This window comes from Peromyscus maniculatus, chromosome X (assembly GCF_049852395.1).
Source record: "Peromyscus maniculatus bairdii isolate BWxNUB_F1_BW_parent chromosome X, HU_Pman_BW_mat_3.1, whole genome shotgun sequence".
In the NCBI taxonomy this organism is placed as follows: Eukaryota; Metazoa; Chordata; class Mammalia; order Rodentia; family Cricetidae; genus Peromyscus; species Peromyscus maniculatus.
The window spans coordinates 109,318,894-109,341,073 of NC_134875.1; the positions used below are offsets into that span (position 1 = coordinate 109,318,894).

The 22,180-nt window shown below is 36.1% G+C and overlaps 1 pseudogene; it reads left to right on the forward strand.

Moving 5' to 3' along the window:
- Positions 1 to 13,826: 13,826 nt before the first annotated feature.
- LOC107400740 (large ribosomal subunit protein eL42-like) lies at positions 13,827 to 14,152 on the forward strand (annotated as a pseudogene).
- The last annotated feature ends 8,028 nt before the right edge of the window (positions 14,153 to 22,180 follow it).

Consider the following 22,180-nt stretch of genomic DNA (forward strand, 5'->3'; position numbering starts at 1 on the left):
GAAGTAATTATTCTTTTGTGAGCAGTTGTTAATTGGAGATAGCTTTTTGGTATGGGATGAGAGCTCATGTCTACTTTCCCATCTCAGCACTGGGACCCCATCTGGTTTGGATCTGTGCAGTCTCTATGAGTTCACATGTACATCAGTCTTCTTGCATTTGGAAAGCACTGTTTCTTTGGTATCACCCATGCCCTCACGCTCTTACAATCTTTCTGCATTCTTTTCCATATAGTTCCCTAAATCCTGAATGGAGGGATTTGATGAAGACATCCCATTTAGGACTGACTGTTTCTAGGTCCTTAACTCATTGCACATAGTCCAGTTGTGGATCTCTGAATTAGTTCCCATCTACTGAAAGAGGAAGAATCTCTGGTAATGGCTGTGTAAGACATTGACTTATGGGTATAGCAGTATGTCATTAGCAGTCATTTTATTGCTATGTTCCTTTAGCAGAATAATGATGTTGGTTTCCCCCAAGGTCCATGACCTAAGTAGGCTCAGATTCTTGGCTACCTGATCAGTGACAGGCATGTGTTCTATCTCATGGAGTGGGCCTTAAATACAATCAGATAATGGTTGGTTACTCCTAAAACATTAGTGCCATTACTGCATGTCAACATTGTAGATCAAAGAGTTCATTTTTACCTTCCTTCTCCGGTAATGTTCTGATTACCTTCTAGTACCATGAACACTAGTCAGTAGGGTGAAGTCTCTAGATAGACTCCAGCTCAACTTCTCCATGTTCAATGACATATATTACAGATGTCTTCAGCAACAGGGCCATACTATCAGTTTGTGGAGAGAAATCAATAGCTTTGGTCAAAGCTTGAGTTGTCCATGTGTTTCCATGGGGCCTCTTTATCCAACAATTCAATCAGATGTAACCTATTCCTGGAACTGGATGTTTCACTTGTTGGTAAGAGATGTCTAGTTGAGGATTTATCTCCTAAGTTATTTGATAATTTCATTTAGAGTTCAATCATATATATTATAAGAAACTTCTACTGTAGTAGGTTTCCATATGTGGGTCAATATTATTTATTTATTTATTTTCCTTTTATTTTATTTTATAATACCATTCAGTTCTACATAACAGCCACAGATTCCCTTGTTCTCCCCCTTCCTGCCCCCCTCCCCTTCCCCCAAGCCCACCCCCATTCCCACCTTCTCCAGGACAAAGCCTTCCCCAAGGATTGAGATCGACCTGGTAGACTCAGTCCAGGCAGGTTCAGTCCCCTCCTCCCAGATGGAGCCAAGCATCCCTGCATAAGTCCCAAGTTTCAAACAGCTAACTCATACAATAAGCACAGGACCTGGAACCACTGCCTAGATGCCTCCCAAACACATCAAGCCAATCAACTGTCTCACTTATTCAGAGGGCCTGATCCAGTTGGGGGCCCCTCAGCCTTTGGTTCATAGTTCATGTGTTTCCATTCATTTGGCTATTTGTCCCTGTGCTTTATCCAACCTTGGTTTCAACAATTCTCGCTCATATAAACCCTCCTCTTTCTCGCTAATTAGACTCCCGGCGCTCCACCCGGGGCCTAGCCGTGGATCTCTGCATCCAGATTCCTCAGTCCTTGGATGGGGTTTCTGGCACAACTATTAGGGTGTTTGGCCATCCCATCACCAGAGTAGGTCAGTCCCGGCTGTCTCTCGACCATTGCCAGCAGTCTTTTGTGGGGGTATTTTTGTGGATTTCTGTGGGCCGCTTTAGCACTTGGCCACTTCTTGAGACTTAGAGACCGGCCCTCAGCTCCCATCCGCCCCCCCTACACTTCCCTTCTGGACAAGAGCGCCCATCCTGCCCCAGACTCCCATCTAGATAAGAGCTTCCATCCTGCCCCGGAGTTCCCATTTGAACTAGAGAGCTCCCATCTGGACAAGAGAGAAAGACTTCCTGAATGTGTCAGCTCTGTCTAAACCATATTATTTAATCAATGAATTTGGTAGCAATAATGTCATGTACAATGACTAAGAGAATTGAACCCACAGATGATATACCTCAAACTTAAAGACTCTATCTCACTTGCTGTAGCCAAAATAAATATCCCATTGTTGTTTTCTGCCTTGTGGATTCTCAAACTGCTCTGAAAGAGGATGAGGGGGTGACTCAAGAATCAGAAAAAACTGTTTTGAACATCTTTTGTTTAAAAAAGATGTTGGGAATCTTCTATAAAAGACAATCATGTAGTGTACACATGAGAGATGGCTTCAGTTAACACTCATGATTTTTTTCTGTAGAAATATTCAACTGCCTTATATTCAAAGAAGGAATGCTATCAGTTATTTATTATTGTTTTACAATAATTACAACATTGCAGCTCAAACGAACACATATGAAATATTTCATTGTTTTTTGGGTCAAGATTCCAGGCATGGGCACACTGAGGTTACTCATTTCTTTTTCCCATGTGCTATTATTAAAATCTCTGTGCTCTATCTCTTATATTTTTGGTTGTGAGCCTAGCCTTTAATGGCTGAGCCATCTCTCCAGCCCTGTGTGCTCTATCTCTAATCTGAGGGCTCATCTTAGTAGAAATCCACATCTAAGATCACCTAGATGGTTGGAAAAATTCAGTTTCTTGTACCTGTGAGGCATAGACCTCAGATCCTATACATGGTTCACATTTATTTTCCCTGTGGAAAATAATATAGTTCACATAGCAGGTTCCAATGTAGTCATTTGCTTCTTTAAAATGAAGAAAAGAGAGAGAAAAGGAAGAGATTAATTAAAATCGAAAGAGAGGAAGAGACAGAGGTACTCCTAGCAAGATGGGGTCTTGTATAAAATGATAGAATCATTAGATTCAAAGTTATTTCAGCTTTACCATATTTTATCAGATAGAAGCAAGTGATCAGCTCCACCCATATTCAAAGGAAGAGGATCATTAAAGGGCATGAACACCAGAAGATAAGGATTAGCAAAGGTTACCTTAGGATCTCTCTACCATGGGAATTGACAAGGTGAGAAAGGCTGGCATCAAAGGTGCAAGAAAATAATGCAATGCAGAATTTTTAGCAGTCAGTCACAGTGCTGGCAGAAAATGGCTGACACTCTGAACCCTAGTGACTTTAAGGGGAGTTTAGCAAGAAGAAGTACCTGTGCTTGTAAAGCTTTGTGCAGGGTTGTTTGTTTGTTTGTTTGTTTGTTTGTTTGTTTGTTTGTTTGTTTCTGGGAGGGGCGTGTGTGAGTGAGCAGTGAGCTAGCACCAGCAACACTGGGAGCATCTGTTATTCCTGTTGAAGTCTAGTCAGAAAAGAAGAGGATTACCAGAATCTGCAGAAGATATGTATGGGTGCCTTTTAGGAAATCCAGAAACACAACTAACCTCTAGTAACCAGACAGAAATGGAGCAGAGGGCACTTGGATCAGCTTCTCATGGCAATGGGAACAAAACAGAGAAGACTGAGAAATGGGTTTGTTGAGGAGAATAGCAGTTCTAAGGCACTCTCAAGTAATATCTGATCATATTTTATCAGATGAAAACTGAATTCAGAATAAAAGACGTGGGGGAAATATGGAGAACAGGAATCACAATGAAAACAGGTAGAGATTCAGAATAAATGAAAGCAAAGGCACCTCTAGGTGATTTGGTGTTGAGAGTTTTTAAAAATCAAACCTTTATGAGTGATAACCATTACTCTGTATCTTTACAAGGACTAAAGAGAAAGTAAATCAACTTAAATATAAATGCAGACATTCAGTATCTGAGAAGGTAGGTGACATGGGCGTTTTTTATGTTTTAAAAACAATTATCAAGGAAATATCTTACATTAGGCTTTGTACAGGTGAGTGTCAAGCACTATATAAATTGAGCTACTGGATAGTTTTCTACGATGTTAAACCATCATTAGTGCTGTCTGTGTTTCTCAGCTATTATTAAGGGAATTTTCCTGTAGAATTAGTTTCTCAGTCACAGGAAGCCAAATGCTTTCACATTGAGTGAGGAAAGGCAGTCATTAATGGTTGCAACTGGGGTGTGTATTAGCAAGTCGACATCTAAATATTTGTACACGGATTATCTGACAGTAGGAGAAATGACAGCAGATATTTAATTCCTTGAAGCCATTTCCCTCCTCCCTGAGCTGTTTCATTCCTTCAGTATCATCATTAAGTTGGCTCCCTCCCCATAATTGAGCAATATCCTGAATTTGTATTGATTTGAAAGGAGTACTACTGAGAAGAAAATACGAAACTAGAAAGAGTTTTAAGTGGACCAAACACAAAACACAAAATTAAGGGATCAGACTCCAGTCAGAATCCTTTATCTCCCCTCTCTTCTGCTTTTCAAAGGTGAGAGAACAATTATTTCTGCCTATTTTAGTCTCTTTTTTATCTTCCTTTCTTCTTGATTTCCAGGCAGAACCATATGATGCTGTACTGTTCCGTTTCAAAGAATGCAAAGAATTGCAGCAACCCTGTCTGTGAAGGGGGTTGTAATGTGAAAAGAAATCATTATAATTTGAAGATTACTTTATTGATTCAGTTTTAAATTAAGTAACTACCTTGGATTTAGGACAACATAGGTGCTAGAATCTGAACACAAATATGTTGATGGCAACCTACTGACTTGCAGGAGTTTTATAAACAGCAAAGGGAATTTCCAACATTTTAGCTTTCAACTTGATCTTTTAAAATTTTATTTCAGCCTCTCCCAAACACTTGGCTGTTCAAGACATTCCCTGAATTATTAATGTCAGATACAGTTTCATGAATTCCAGTTGCACCTCTTGCACCGTGCAGAAGGACTCCAGGCCTTCCTTATAAAGCAGCAAAGTAGGGGGAGGGGATTGAAAACTACACTTCCTCCATGCTTCCCACACAAAAATAAATGCTCAATGGAGATTACCATTTGTAAACTAATTCTCAGGCTGTTAATGGCAAGATTCAGAGCAATCGCTATGTGTTGTAAAATATGCAGTTTAAGACTCCCCCATTCATTTAGAAATGCTCTGTGACTTAGCAGTGTATTCTCTCTGGTGGCTTTCTGCCAAGTCTGTATTTCTGTTGCATTTACCTACTCATGGAGAATTTTAAGAGAGTGCAAGATTAATTTCCAAACACCAAGAAGAGCTGTGAGGTATGATTTGTTGGAAAATTATATCATGTCTCCACTTCCAATATTCTTTAGACTTCCCCTCCTTCTTGAGTAGGAAAGTGGCTCTTGCTTTTCTTCTCAATACACTCGAATGTCCTGAGCTAATGACTAAAATGACAAGGAAAGCATTCCATGTCTCCAAACTAAAAGGATTCTGGAGGCAGAGGTTTCAAACAATCTCGTGCAAACTTTGCAATGATTTGTTAGCTGGCAAATATTGCTCATTGCCTACAAAATGTCCTGAAACATTTATACTCTTAACAATGCCACAACTAATTACTGTGGGACGTAGAGATAAAATAGGCTAGAACATGGAAGATTTTAGTTTCTTATCACTGTGCTTTTGATACATAATATAAAAAGTATATGTATTAGTAAGACACCATGCAGTGTTTTGATGCACTTGTATATTGCATGATGTTTAATTCAGTTGAAACATAGTTATCTTCTCAAACACTTACCATTTATGCTGAAAACTTCCACTTCCAATATGTTTTTTTTCAAACTTCTTGGAATATACAGTGTATATTTTTAAAAAATCTATAGTCACCCTATTATGCAATTCCACACTAGAACTTACTGACCACTATTCTACTCTCAATTTTGGTAAGAGCAGCTGTTTTAGATTCCACATGTGTGATCAAGTTATACTTGTCTTACTGTGCTTGACTTAATTTACCTACCATGTATACTGTAACAAATAATAGGATTTTGTTCTAATTTGTGGTTAAATAGCATCCAATTACACACACACACACACACACACACACACACACACACACACACACACACACACCACATTTTCTTTTTTGTTTTCTTCTTATCAGTAGGTCAACAGAGTTTTTCCAGTTCTTGAATGTTAGGAATAGTGTTGCATTGGACATAGGAGTGCAGAAATCACTTCAACATGCTGATTTTATTTACTGGGAGTGGGGTTGATAAGTCATCTGCTAGTTTCACTTGCACTTTCCCAGGAACCTCTACAGTGTGTGCTATAATGACTGGACTAATTTACATCCCTACTAAGAAAGTGAAAGGGATCCTTCTCTACATTCTTGACAGGACTTCTTTGTAATACCTTTCATATCAATAGCCTTTCTAGCCAGAATGAGGTATATCTCATTGTGTATTTGATTTACATTTACATAATTATTAGTGATGTTGAGCAGATTTTATATATGCATCAGGTATTTGGATGTCTTTTTTTATAGATGTCTATTTATAGCTATTTCCTCTTTTATATTCAGGTTGTTTGTGTTCCTGTAGTTGAGGTTTTGGAATTTCTTATTTTTTCTAGACCTTATCAAATGTGTATGTTGCAAATATTTTCTTGCATTCTTTGGGTGCTCTGTGTACTCTTTACTTTTCTCCTATATAGCTGCAATCTAGTTTGGAGTAACATCATTAAAATTTTGCTTTTATTTGGATTTGGAAATAAACTAAAAGAGATCATTATCTATCAAAAACCCTAAAATGTTTCCTGTAACTTTTCTTGTAGCAGTTTCAGAGCTTATATTTAACTCCTTAAATGATTTTGAGTCAGTTTTATAACTTGTGAGAGATAATGTCTAGTTTCATTCTACATCATGTGAGTATTCCATTTTCCCAACACTGTTTATCAAAGATTGCCCTTTCTGCAATGTGGCGACTTTGTAAAAAACAAACAAACAAAAAAATAGATGGATACAGATGATGCTTAGTTTTACTTTTAGCATCTCGATGATGCTCCACTGGTTTGTGTAAGAGTTTCTATGCCAATATAATGAATATCATGCAAAATGTTAGTATATTATGATCCAGAAAACTTTGGCTGTTGAGGATTTTGTGGTTTTATGTGATCTTCGGATTTTTTTTCTAGTTCTGTGAATATAATTTTTTAAGACACTTGCATTGACTCTGTAGATCACTTTGCATATGATTGACATTTTAGCAATATTGACACTTTCTGCCAACGAACATAGGGTGTGTTTCTACATCTTTTGGTTTTTAATTTCATCACCATAGATTTATATTTCTGATTAACTGTTATTCTCTCACACAATACATCTCAACCACAGATTCCCCTCCCTCCACTCCTCCCAGCTATCCCCCACTTCCATCTCCCCGAGATCTACTCCTGCTCTGTTTCCTCTTCAAAAATGAGCAGGCCCCCAAGACAAGACAGTTAAACAGGGCAAAACAAGATACAATAAGTCAATGCAAAAGCCCTCATCTCAAGGCTGGACATGGCAACCCACTGCGAGAAAGTTCTGTCTCTGACTCTTCTGCCTGTGTTAGTATCTGTGAGCCTATGTGAGTCCTGCTTAGTTGACTCAATAGGCCATGTTCTCCTAGAGTCCTCCATGCCCTCTGACTCCTATGATCTTTCCTCCCCCTTTTCAGCAGGACTCACCAACCTTCTAGATTAGGGACTCAATGGAGACCTCAAAAATTTTTCTTGATTTCTATCTTGGATTATTTGATATTAACAGATAACAATACAACTGATAACAGATAATTACATGTTTTTGTGTATTTATTGCATTTTTATTGGTTGAAATATATTTGAGTGGAATACTTGCAGTTGTCCATGTATATGATCATGCCATCTGAAAACAGTAACAAACTGGCAATTTCTTCTCCAATTAGGGTTCCCTTTATTTTTCTTACATAATGACTCTGGCTAACGCCTCCTTAACTATATTGAACAAAAGTGGTGAAAATGGGCATTCTTGCTTTGTTACAGTGCTTACAAAATTTGTTTTCCATTTTCAGTATAAGCTTAACTATTGACTTATTACAAATTACCTTTATTATCTTGAGAAGCATTTTTCAAAACTGAATTTGATCAGTTTTTATCATGAAAGAATGTTGAATTTATGAAATGCTCTATCTATTGAGTTGACCATATATATGACTTACAGCCTTCATTCTGATTATTCAGGGTATCACTCCTTTTGATTTCTATGTACTGACCCACCTTAGTATCCCTGGGATGAATCAGCCTTAGTCACAGTGAATAATGTGAATAATCTTTAAATGCGCTGTTGGACTCAATTGGCTTCTATCTTGCTGAAGATCTTTACATCTAAGTTGATCAATAATACTAGGGTATATTCATCTTAGAAAAACATATTAAGTTTTGGCATGAAAATAATTCTGGCCTCATGTAATGTGTTTGAAAAATTTATACATCTTTTCTAATGTGGAATAAATTGAAGAGAATTTGTGCCAGTTCTTTAAATATTTGGGAGAATCCACCAGTAACACCATCTTTTCCTGAGCTTTTATTTGGTGGAGGTGTTTTCTGTTTGATGGATGGATCTCATTCCTTGTGATAGGTCTGTTCATGGGTTCTGATTCTCCTGCTCCAGTCTCTGCAAATATCTGTGTCTATAAATTTGCCATGTTTTTCTAGGTTGTCAAATTTTTGCCGTATATCTGTTCACAATGATTTCCATTGTTTTTTGTTTTTTTTTTTTTGTATAACTGTTTTCTCTTTCAATATCTCCCTTTCTGTCTGTGATTTCATTTGAGATTTTTTTCTTATTTTCTTGGTTTTCATAAAGGCTTATGCATTTTGTTTTCATGGTACAAACTCTTGGTTGCATTTATCATTTATAGTGTTACTTAGTCAATATTTATTTCAACTCTGAGATTTATTATTTCCATCCTTGTACTAACTATGGATTTGGTTTGCCTTTGTTTGTCTAGTTCTTTGAGATGTAGTAATATGTTGTACATTTGTACTTTATTGATGTGTGTAATGACTGCTATGAGTTGCCTTTTTAAATTTAAATTATTTTTTGAAAATTTCATACCTGAGTATTTTTTCAATCATTCCCACCTATCTCTCTTACTATTTCAACTTCTTCCATGCCCCCTAACTACCTCTTATGTTCAAGAGCTCTCCTGTACTTCTATAATTTCTTCTACACACACACACACACACACACACACACACACACACACACACACACACACACAAATCTCACACATATGCACATATATAACACACTGATGACATTTAGTTTTGTTCTAATGTATCTGTGTTTAGGGTTGACCACTTGGGATTAGATAACCTAACATGCAGCATTTGCCTGGAAAAGCACAAGCACCTTTTTATAGTGCCTTTGTTACAAACACTCCCGTACAAACAAAACACTCCTGTTACAAACATAAGCACTGCCTTTGTTTCAGTGCTTACAAAGTTTGTTTTCCATTTTCAGTATAAGCTTAATTATTGACTTATTACAAATTTCCTTTATTATCTTGAGAAGCATTTTTCAAAACTTAAATTTGCTCAGTTTTTATCATGAATAAAATATTCCTTCTCTCATTAACCTGTAACTATCTAGTTTGGGACCCTATGAAATTTCTCCTATCCATCTTTGCATGTCAATTTATGTAAGCACTATTTTGGTCTGTTTTAGACAACCGTTATTGAGCATTGACAGGCATACCATCTCTGTGAAGTGCAGAAGACACCACCACCCTGGTTCTCTTCTTACTCATATTTCCAGCCCTATTCTGCAATGCTCCCCAAGCCTTAGGTGTAGGTCTTGTATTACAGATGGACCAACTGGGGCTGAGCATCCTATGGTCACTTACTGTTTGCATTGTAGCCTATTGTAGATCTCTGTAGAAGCTTCAGTCTATTGCAAAAGGAAGCTTCTTTGATGAAGGGTTGTAGTTACACTTATTAGAGAGTTTAGAGACACTTATTTAGAATATAGTGAGAAATGCTATTGGCTTAGGAAAATGTTATAGTAGGTTCTAATCTATGGCCTTTGTTTTGCTGTATCTCTTTGGTTTCAGTATATTGCTGTCCATATTAATTTGTTTCACAAAATTAAAAAAATTACCTTTCTAATTTCTTCCTGTATCTATTGTTTTGAAGTAAATTGTCTAATTTCCACTGTATTTACATAATTTCCAAATTTTCCTGTTATTGATTTCCAGCCGTATCATGTTATGATCAGGAAAGTGTGTGGTTTAATTTTTAAATTTTTGTTCAAACCTGTTTTGTGTCTTTCATATCATCTATCCTAGGGAATATTCTATGTGTTGATGAGAAAATTAAAATATATGTTCAGGAGCTACCAGATGGAATAGTCCATAGATCTCTTTTAGGTCCATTTGGTTTAGAGTCCCATTTAACTGTTGTTTCCTTGTTGATTTTCTGTTTGAACAAACAGTTCATTGCTTAATGTGGGCTATTAAAAAATAAATGAGAAATGAAGTGCCCAACTATTACATTGGAGTTCCTATGTCCTTTAGATTTATTAATACTTATTCTATATATTGGGTGCTTATATCAGGTGCATATACACCTAAAATTGTCATTTTATTTTTCTGAGTTGACCCTTTCATCTTCCTTAACTATAAATTCACGGTCATGCAAAAGGTACACCTTTTATTTTTTTGTATATATTCTTTTGAAGCATTAAGAATATTGTTTATTGTTTATTTTTTTAGCTGTCAGAAACTGATTGTAAGCTGTCTTAATGAAGACTCTGTTATTTTCAATTTGACTGATGACCCTTGACCTTCCCATATCTGGATATTCATATCCTTCTCTAAGTTTGGTAAGTTTTGTTATTTCTTTTAATAAGTTTTCTTCCTCTCTGCTATTCTGAAGTCCTCATAGAATCACAATAACCTAATATTTTCTCTTTAATAATAGCCCACAATTCTGTAAGTTTTATTCATTCCTCTTTGTTTATTTTCTTTTTATTCTCTTCCAACTGTGTATTTTCAAAGAAATGGCCTGCCTCTGAGCTCACTGATTTTCCTTTCTATTTGATCTATTCTGATGTTGACATCTTCCTTCATGTTTTAGTTTAACGGAGTTATCTTTAAACTCAACAGTTTTCTGCTTGTTTTCTCTTCTGTGTTATATTTCTCTATTAAATTATTGAAATATTCCTTTGCCTTTGATTCAAGCTTACTGTTTTTCCTCAAAAGAGATTATTAAAATTCTTTGAGAGTTTTTTTTGTAGTGATCATTATCACATCAGTTCCTGTACCTTTATTTTGATTACTAGGTAAGGTCATGACTTCCTAAAAGTTCTTGTTGCTTGTTGATACATGACAACACCTAGATATTGAAGAAATTGTTATTTATTCTAATCCCTAATCTAAATTCTCAATGCATGTCTTTTTCAGAAATTATAAGCAGGTGTTTTTTTTTTTTTCTAAGCCTGTGGTCAGTTCTATTATTTCAGCACTGGATGGTATTCAGATCCAGATTTTTCCTAGAAGGCTACTGTTTGTGCAGTCACTATTTAAGTACCATAGGGTCGTCATAGCCCATACACCATTGGTATATTGTCCAGAAGGAAACAAGAAAGTAAATAGAGTTTGTAGTCTATCTCCACAAGCCTATGGCTGGGGTCCCAGTGCCAGAGTAGGCCCAGATGCTTCATTTATGTCACATTTAAGTCCAACCACTGTAGTACTTTGCCTGAATCCAAGCAGGATCACTGTACACTAATATTTCATACTTGTGGCCACCAGTATCACCAAACTGTGTCATAACTCGAGCCTATAGGCTGCAAACACAAGCACAACACTGGGGTATTAATGAGGCCCACATTTCCATAGGCTACCTATTGCTGAAGTGAACTCATGGCCCAAAGCCTCTACAAGCAGTGACAGGTAATGCTAGCTACAGTAGGTTCAACTTTTACCCTGGCAGTGGAGCTGTTATGAAAACAGGAAGGTTGGGCATTAGAACCTGATCAGCATTTGGCTATGCCACTGCCTTTTTTGGTATGCCCTTTTATTTTGTTATGCTAAATGCAGATACTTATAGTTTCTCACTTAATTCCATTAATTAATCCTGATGCACTATGATATATCAAGGAGGCTTCTATTCCTTATACTACACCACATGAGGAGGCTGTTAGCCATTGTGTTGCTCTACCCCCATTGATTAATTAATTAACTAAAATTGCCTCTCTGTAACCTAAATTCCTTTGTAACCAAATCCTTTGAATTTGTTCTAGTTTTTTTTTTCTTTTAAGCCTTGAAGAATCTGTACTAGATTATTGAGTTCTTCTATAAAAGAAAATTTTTATTTTCTCCATCTTTCTCTTTAATGAGTTCAGAGAAATCTTAACTATGAGTGGTTCCATAATGACAAACATATCCAGATTTTACACAGCAAGCTTTCAAAGAATAAATCCAGGAAAAATATTAGAGGCTGGAAATGTCACATTAAAAACTATATAAAATGTTCCAACAGAGCTTTGTCATTGTTGAGACCTAGATTTGAAAATAATTAATTACTGTTAATCATTCTCCCTGGTAGGAAGACTCTATTCACCTGCTGCAGGACAAGTTTGTTCTTTAGACAGCCATTGCTTTAAGTGTCCTGTCAAACTGATTCAGATATTCAAGGCAAGAAAGAGATTTAATTTAATATTTTCAATAGAGTGGCTAAGCACTCATCTGCCATTACTGATTGATAGCTACAATTTGGTAGTTTGTAAAATCTCATCACCTTTTTGCTTAAACTAGTTTTAAATGATCTTTCATGCCCCAAATGCTTACCAACTCATAGCAGAAATTCTGGTTTGGGTACTTGGTATTGTTAAAATGTTCCTCCATTAGATTAGTAAGCTGTACTCACTTCAAACAAGCGAACTACATACTTTTTTGTAACACTCAAAGTGTATTACTTATATTACTCCTTCATGTTTTAGGTACCAATGACAAAGATCAGATTAGCTATCAAAGTAAGGAATTATAGTTTATCCCCACTTTCCCCATTCAAATTAATGGAAATGTTAGTTAGATTTCTGGAAGGGAGGTGAGAGGTATAAGTAAAAAAACTATGTCTCAGGAAGGGAATTCACTCAGACAATATTTGATTAATTTGGTGCTTTGTCTTTTTAGTCCTGTTTTTAGATCACTTACCAGCCTGCTGTAGCCTACAGAACTCCTCTAAGCAAATAATGATTCTTCTTACTTTTCTCCCTGTTTATCTTTTACTTGTCATAGCCTTGGCTTCCTACAGCTCTGCCCTATTTCTTTGACCTTTATACTCCAGCAAAGGCAGAATTAACTCCAGGACTGTGTGTTTCTATGAAAATATATGGGAAAGAATGAGCTGATCACAGATTAATGTCATGTGCCTACCTAACCTCTATTGTTTATACCTCTTTTAAAAACATAAAAGTCAATATATCAGTTTTAGACTTGAAACAGCACTAAATACCAGATTCATAGAGAAACGAAATAAGGAAGAAAAAGCACTGTTTTATGAAAACTTTTTCAGACCTTATGCTCCTGAAATCAGCAATTTTACTATGAGAGGGAAAAATGGCCTGTTCGGTTATGTGCAAAAGCTTTTCAACCATGAATGGAAAAGTGTCATAAAAATGCCACCATTGCCCTCAAATGATGAATTCTCCACTTGTTCAATTCCTCTGGTTATTCTGTAGAGTTGCTTAGCCTCTGTGCCTCTAAAACATATTCTGAGATTGCCACTGAAATGTAGCATTTATCACCAAGAGCTAGCAATGGCCCAGTAAAAACCTACTCTAACGTGTAGTGGAAGGGAAACATCAGTTTCTGTAAGCAGAATGTACTGAGTATTTCCAGTGGTGTGGACTGGGGCAGTATCAAAGAATATAAAACGCTAGTGTCTTCTAATCTAGCTAAGAAAACAAAGTATATTATAAACTTCCATTGTTGGCCTTGCTTCTTTCTTTCCTTGCTGATATCACTCCCATAAATATGGTGAACATTCCTAAGACCCGCCGGACATTCTACAAGAAATGTGGCAAGCACCAATTTCACAAAGTACCACAGTACAAGAAGGGCAAGGATTCTCTGTATGCCCAGGGAAAGTGGCATAATGACAGGAAACATAGTGGCTATGGTTGACAAACTAAGCCTATTTCCCCGCAAAAGGGCTAAAACTACAAAGAATGTTGTGCTGAGACTGGAGTGTGTTGAGCCTAACTAACTGCAGATCTAAGAGAATGCTGGCTAGTAAGAGATGCAAACATTTTGAACTGGGAGGCAATAAGAAGAGAAAGAGCCAAGTGATCCAGTTCTAAGCCCATTTCGTTATACAGACAATTAAATCATGGGTTTTTACTCCCCCAAAATAAGTGAAGTATATACAGATAGAAAGCAAGCAAAACTTTACAAAGCACCAAATGAAGTCATGTATGTAATAATTATTGTATTAGACAGCTATTGCTACCAACAATCACAAAAGCTCAATGGCTTACAGTAAGAAGAATTCATTATCTGTGATTCAGCTGGAGTCCAGCTGAAATTAACTAATTTTAACTAGGATTATCTAGGCATTAATTTTGAATCATACTCAGCTTGCTTGTCTGTTAGAGATGAACAAACAGAACAAAAAGCTACTTGGTCAGGTTTTAATCAAATTGGAAGAGATCAAAATTTCCCATAGCACAGACAATAATATGCAATTCTAAAGCCTACTCTTGACTTTGAAATGGCACAGATATGCCAGCATATTATTGGCTAGGATCACATGGGTAGGTCCTACATCACTGGGATGGGCAGGCATACTCCTTCTATAACAAGAGCAAGTCCATATTTCCTGAAAAATAACGCAATCTGCTACAATAGTATTTTGTTTCAGTGAAGAGATAATATAATACTGGAGTATTAAACATGATAGCTGTATTAGAACATGATTTCTCAGGCATTTAGAAACTGTAGGTACTTTCTTGACAGTTGCAGTTATAAACCATGGCCCAGAGTCCATTTATCAACTATCTATGAAATATTTTGTGATGATTTTCTGTTAGCAAGGAGGTGAGTTACTATTTCCTCATTATCAAGATGTTGGAGAAATGTACTAAGTTTTCTGAACTAGAACTGACTGAAGAAGAAAACTTATCCCATAACATCTTACAACCAATACATCGGCATTTTTCACTGATAGTTTTATGCAGAAGGTAGCTGATTATTTAAGGTAGTTGTTCTCAACCTTCCTAGTGATGTAACCTTTCAATACATTTCCTCAAGTTGTGGTGACACCCTACCATAAAATTATTTTGTTGCTACTTTGTAACTGTAATTTTGATAATGTTATGAATCATAATATAAATATCTGATATGCAGGATACCTGATATGCAACAAATGTGAAATGGTCAAGACCCACATGTTGAGAACCACTGATTTAAGATATCATGGAGGCCTCTTTACTATGTTGACATTTATGATACCTCACTTCTATCCCAGACCTCTAAGTTAGCCTTCCCTGAAATTCGTTGTCAACTTGATACAGTTTAAATAACACATCAATGGATGGTTGTGGAAAAGAATATTTCTCTGACAATCTCACATATTTAACTTATCTCATTTTGCTCCATTATTTGAACAGTACTTTATGTCTCTAGGATATAGTTTAGAATGTTTATATTCTAAACACTGGCAAGAAGAGTAAAGAAAGAAATTCATTTCTTTTCCTTTAAATAGCTATAATGGGATTAATTCACTTGGACAACAAATTTCATTAATAGGAGAAGGCTAAATATAAGAAATGAGAAATCATTTTGTGAAATTTCATTCACTGTACCATGTACTTCTATATGGCTTTGAGAAAGACATACTTTCTGGGATCTCTTCTCTTTTTAAAGTAAAGGATCAACATGAAACCCTATTTCAAAAAATTGGGAATATCTTCAACATAAAGAATAAGGAACTTGGGAATATGGTTTGGTTAGTAAAGTATTTGTCTTGGAAGCATGTGACATTGAGTTTTATCCCTAAAACCGCTGTAAAAGAATAAAACAAACAGCTAGGCATGGTGGCGTGTGGTAGTAAATTTGGAATTGGGGAGGCAGAGAAAGAACCCCTGAGAGTCATTGGTCAGCCACACTAGCCTACTTGGTAAATTCCAGGCCAGTAAGAGACCTGACTCAAATAAAAGAAAAGAAAGAAAAGAGGAAAATGGTTGACATAACCTGAGAAATGACACCCATGACCATCCCCTGCATGGTATACACACACACACACACACACACACACACACACACACACATGAACACAAAGCTCAACTTTGTAGACTTTAGAATTTTAGTGCTAACATTCTTGGTCTTCCAAACAGTAATATTTTATATTCTAATATCAGATTAGCATAGACACTGGGGAGCAGAGAATACCAGACAAGATAAAGGGAAAAGCAACAAAATTGGGTCTCAAATAATATAAGTGTCTGTGTGTTTATTTTATAAGTGGGCTGTGGGACTACCTGGGCTTGGTGGGGCCCAGAGAGAAAACTCCAGCTACAAATGGTGCCCAACGGCTCGAGTTTCCACCTAAAACCTGAGAAAAAAGATTTTAAAATGGAGCTAAAAACAGTTTCCTTGTTGTCTCTCTCAAGTTAACAGCAGCCTGTGGGTTTGAGCTACTATGGCGGTTTCCTGGTGTGTGCGTTTGACCGGCAGTATGGCGGGAATGAGGCATCTAAAGTGACAAATTACACTGCTGCATGGTAGATTTAGCCTTTGCTAGTTAAAAAAAAGAGGTTTCTGCTTTGATAGAACTGCTTCTGATAGTTGATGGTACACATGGCTCCAGACCCAGAGATGGTGGTAAACTGCACCACTGCCATGTTGGGAAACTGAGGTGGACAGAGCCAGCAGCCACAGAGGTTGTTTCAGTCTTAGAATGCTGCAGTTTAAAGCAATAGGTTCACAATAAGACAGATTCAGATGGAATAGTTTACAATGTGTGTAAAATATACGTAGGCTTGAAAGAGGAAAAAAGGTGATATATACAGTTATATCAAGAAATACATAATTTTAAAAAATAAAGTCTATACAGAGACAGTAAAGATAGTATACAAAATAAGCCATGTAAAGATGGATATTACACATAGAATCTGGGTTGTGTTGTCTTTGGGATTTTTAACTTCAGAAAAAAAAAATTGATTGTAAAAGCTGTTGAGGTAAGCCAATATGTATATTTTAAAGGTACCTTGACTTCAAAATTTTGATGTAAGGATATGTTGCTTTGGAAAGGAGGCTCTGCTTTTGTTCCCACAGAAAGCCAGATGCTATGGATTTGTTCCAGATTAAGATACATCAGATTTGACCACCCAAAACCCCCAGAAAGGTCTCCGATGACACCATGGCCCAGATGGTCCAACATCCAGAATGGTTTCAAGGCAATTGGCTCAGATGATACACCCTCATGGACTACCCCATAATCCTAAAATTTTCTTTGTGTCCCCATAAGATACAGCACCCCCCCTCCAGCAGGAAGTAGTAAGAGAAGTTACACCCAAATTTCCAAATATACCAAGTTGGCTTTGAAGATGGAATTGGCTAACTCCTTCTCTAAACCCAAACATATTGCTAAAAAAATAAAAAAATAAAAGACGAGAGATTCTTTTGTCCCATATCAGAAGAGCCCTCTGGTGTGGGACAGAGAAAAACCAATATTTTTATTTAAAACAGGTTGATTATAAATGCAATCTCTTTCTCTCTTTCTAAAGAAGAAAAGGGGATAGTTTAGATATGATAGGATGAAAGTGTAGATTCATGAAACTACTTTTAAAGAATAACAACTTGTTTAAAAATGTTTTACATTGCTATGGATTTTAGTTTATTGATATAAGTTTAAATTTAATTTTGTTATACTGTACATATATTTCTATTCTCATTTGAGGTATTATGTTTAAGTAATTCATTTAGATTATAATGGATAATTAAGAAATACAGATTATTAATTAGCATTCTATGATAGTCAAACTTGTAGCATGTTAGTTAAGTTTTCTAGGTATACATAGATATATTTCAGATAGACAGGTAATCTTCAAACACTTCAAGGACCTTCAGAATATGGCATTTAAAATATTTTTTAAAAAATTTAGACTTTCTGGACAATGAGACGTCTGACCCTGGCAGCACCAATTTACTTCAGAGAGGAGGATAGTCATCAAAGACACTCCACATGGAGTTTATCTTCTTCTTGGCAAAAATTGCCATTTGGGCAAGAACCTGTTCTTGCCTGGACTGCTTGATCAACTGGACATACAGGACCCATAGGAAGGTGACCATTGAACTTTGCTTGACAAAATGGTCCTTGAAGTTCCTGCTTTGCAGAGGAAACTGCCAGACATTCTACAGGACACAGAGAGAAGTGACTGAGAGACTCTAGACCTGTGGGCTGAAGACAGATGCCCCAACTTTACAAAGGAACTTTAGATGACTGTCCAGGCTGCCAGCTGTCTCTGTCTACTCTCGCAAGACTCGCTAAAGTTGCTTGCATCCTTCTCCCATTTCTCAGAGGTCTTTGATGTAGATGAAGACTAAAGTTAGAATTTCCTCAGTTATGATAAAAGGTAAGTTAGATATGAAACCTTAGACTCAAAAATATAAGATAGGATATCTTCTTTAATATTGTAACTGTAATTCTTGCTTGATAATTGTTTTGTTATATGTAATTTTACTATGTGAAAGTTAAAACCTTGCTTTTTGAAAAAAAAAGAAAAGGGGAAGTGCTGTGGATATCACTCTGTATAAATAAAATATTGATTGGCCAGTAGCCAGGCAGGAAGTATAGGCAGGCCAAACAGAGAAGAGAATTCTGGGAACAGGAAGGCTGAGGTCAGAGAGACGCTGCCAGCCAACTGCCATGACAAGCAAGATGTAAGGTACTGGAAGGCCATGAGTCATGTGGCAACTTATAGATTAACAGAAATGGGTTGATTTAAGATATAAGAAGAGTTAGCAAGAAGCCTGAGCCATTAGGCTAAACAGTTTAAATAATATAAGCCTCTGTGTGTTTATTTTATAAGTGGGCTGTCGGACTACCAGGGCTTGGTAGGACCTGGAGAGAAAACTCCAGATACAAAAATAAACACAATATACAGAGAAGGAACATTAAACAAATCAGATTCAAGCACACGAGAGCAATTTTCTAGGTGAGCAGCAAGGCCAACTATACAAGATCTGTGTAGCAGTAGCCAATGCTAATCTCTAACTTGCTCCTGGAAAATTTACCTTAGTGTCAGACAGAAAAATATTGACTAACAAGCCTTTGTAGATGATAATTCTATTCATCTTCTATTTTGATAGTTCCTAGACTTAGATGATGTTTTAAGCCCCTGTCTATACACATCATAGAAAATATTTCTTTTCATCTATCAGAAAAAAGGTTTTTTTATTCCTTCACTGTAAGATTTATTATCTTTGACTCTGCAGAGTTACAATGTTTTATAAAGAAAGAAGTCATCACATAGGTTCTACTTAATCTTTGACATGACTTGGGAAATAGTTCTCTTAGAGAACTCCTTACTTTGATTTTTGAAGGTAAATGACCTGTATGTAGGGTCCCTTATATAACAGGAAGTTCAGAAATTTATATACCACTATTTCCCTACAGAATAATCCAGGAGATATAGCATATACAGTGGTGTAGATTTCTCAAAATTATGATGAGTCATTGTTAATTTTGATATTTGTAAAACATTGCTAAAGGGTTGTTATCTAGAGATGTGATGATCAAATATTCAACTTCTTATGGATTCCTTATGCAGTAATAGGAGAAAAGCAATGACCAAAAACTTATGAAACACAGATAGGAAGATTTCTTCAAGTAGAATTATCTTTGTTTTTCATTGAAAACATGTCTTTAAGACATGCCAGATGTTAGGGTCCACAACAATTAATTTAGAAACTATGAATGTTAATTGAAGACAGTTTCAGAAAAAAAATCCACAAATTCGATTTATGCTGGCTAATTAAAAGGGCAAAATTCATTCCATTGTAAAAGTGAAGTGAGAATTCCTTCTTCCCACTTAGATGACTACATATGAGGGATGTGTGAAAAAAGAAGTCAGTGGGCAAGTAAAAATAAAGTAAGATGATACTAACTTTACCACTTTAAATCACTTTCATTATTAGGTTTAATGAATTGTACTAGTGTATCTTTCCTCTCATACAGAATAAAGATCATAAATTATAGAAAGAGATAAAACCACACATTGTGGTTTTGTATTTGAAGTAAATATAATTCTAGTGGCAGCTGTGTTCTAGAATTCCCTCTTGCCATCATTTTTACTTTGACTAATCAATGATGTACTCTACAGACAAACCACAGTTGGTCAACCCTTGAAATCATTACTGTAATGAAGCCACATTGTTGTACTTTTCGTTGGTTTGACTAGATCTATAATGAAAGAACTCCGCTGCTCTTTCAAACAGGACAAAATAGAAAACATTGATAATAAGCTTATATTTGTTTTGTTTTGTTTTGTGTTGTGTTGTGTTGTTTTGGATCTGGACTCACCGTGTAGCCTTAACTTGCCTGGAACTCACAGAGATGTGCCTACCTCTACCTCACAACTGCTGGTATTAAAGGCATTTACTACCATGCCCAGTAAACAAAAAAGTCTTAAGATTTTCTTCAAATCTTTTTCATAAGGTACACACAAGAAGAATGACCATAGGAAAATTAAATCAATCATAGGACTTTATAGCACAATGAATTATTTCAGTGTATGTGTACAAAATGAGATAGAGTCGCATAGGTGTGGTTAGAACTTGGGTAAGAGAACATTGGAAGCTTCTTTGGAAACTTCACAATGCATCTCAACGATTCAGTGTTCTAGCCCTCCACTGCCATTCCAAAGAATCAAATCCTGTTAAAATTAGCATTAAGAGCAACAGTGGCAGGAAGAAAACTGGGAGAGATCAAAGCTGAAATGAAAGGGTAAGAGTCCAAAGTGTGGTTGTAAAATGATGAATTGTATGATACCAAGGTTTCCTTCTTTTCTGCATACTCCCATCCAGACAAATAAAGACCCTAAATGCCAATTTCCAACAGAAGAACACTGTCAAAATCTTCTGAGTATCTCTATTTGTCAAACCTACACATGCTGACAAACAAACCAACTTTAGTTCTATCATTTGTTTTAATTTGCAGTTACATAATCATTGAAGTTAGAAGGCCTAACCATTGTTGTTTTGGATGTGTTTCCTTCTAAGTTGAACATGCAATCTAAAGGTGGTGAAATGTGAATGATATTCTGAAACATATATACTAACTTGTTATTTTTGAGATTTGATTTACGTGTGTCTGTGTAAGTATATGTGCATGTATGCTAAGAAGCACATGTTTGTGCATATACAGAGGCCAGAAGAAAGTGGTGAATCCCTCAGAGTTGGAATTAAAGAAGGTAACAGGACTTCTAACTTGATATATGGGTGCTTGAATCCAAATTCTGGTCTTTATGATTGCTCACCAAGTGCTGTTAACCTCTAAGCCATATCTCCAGTCCCTTACTTGATTTTTGATACAAAACTTTTAAGTTTGTTTCACTTGTATACAAGAGTAGCTTTCAAAGTCTATAAAACATTAAATGTGGCCATGGAAGAAGGCTTCATCAGTGAAGTACATGCTACAAAAGTGTGAGAATCTGAATTCAGTCAGTCCCCAGCAGCCACAAAAAAGTCAGCAGCTATTTATTATATATCTGATATATCTGACATATTGACGTTTATCAATTATACAGAAGGATTTCTATATCATTTGATTATACACACACACATATATACACCACACTTTGTTCTAATTCACCTTTCATAATGCTCTGTCATTCCTTCTACCCTCCCCCTTGTTAAGGATCAAGTTGTATAATTTGTGGGTTTGTCTCTGTATTTCCTATTCATTGTTTTGCATATCTGATAGTGTTATGGCTTCAGCACTGCTCTGGATATTTGGAGTCTTTTGCGCAATCTATGAATTTTAAACTTGGTTGTTCTACTTCTTTGAAGAATTTCATTGATATTTTCATGTTTTCACAAGTGGTATGTTGAGTCTGCAAATGTTTTTCAGTAAAATGACCATTTTATTATTTATTATTAATTTTCAAATCACTGGAATGAAACCAACATGATTATAGAATATGATTTTTAATGTATCATTAGATTCAACTTGTAAATATTGTATTGAAGATATTGAGGGTTTTATCTATGTTCACCATGGATATTGACCTATACTTTTTTATCTTTATCATGTTTGGTATCAGGATAATGACTTCATAGAATGAACTTGAAAGTGAACTTTGCCTATTTTATGAAACAGATAGAAA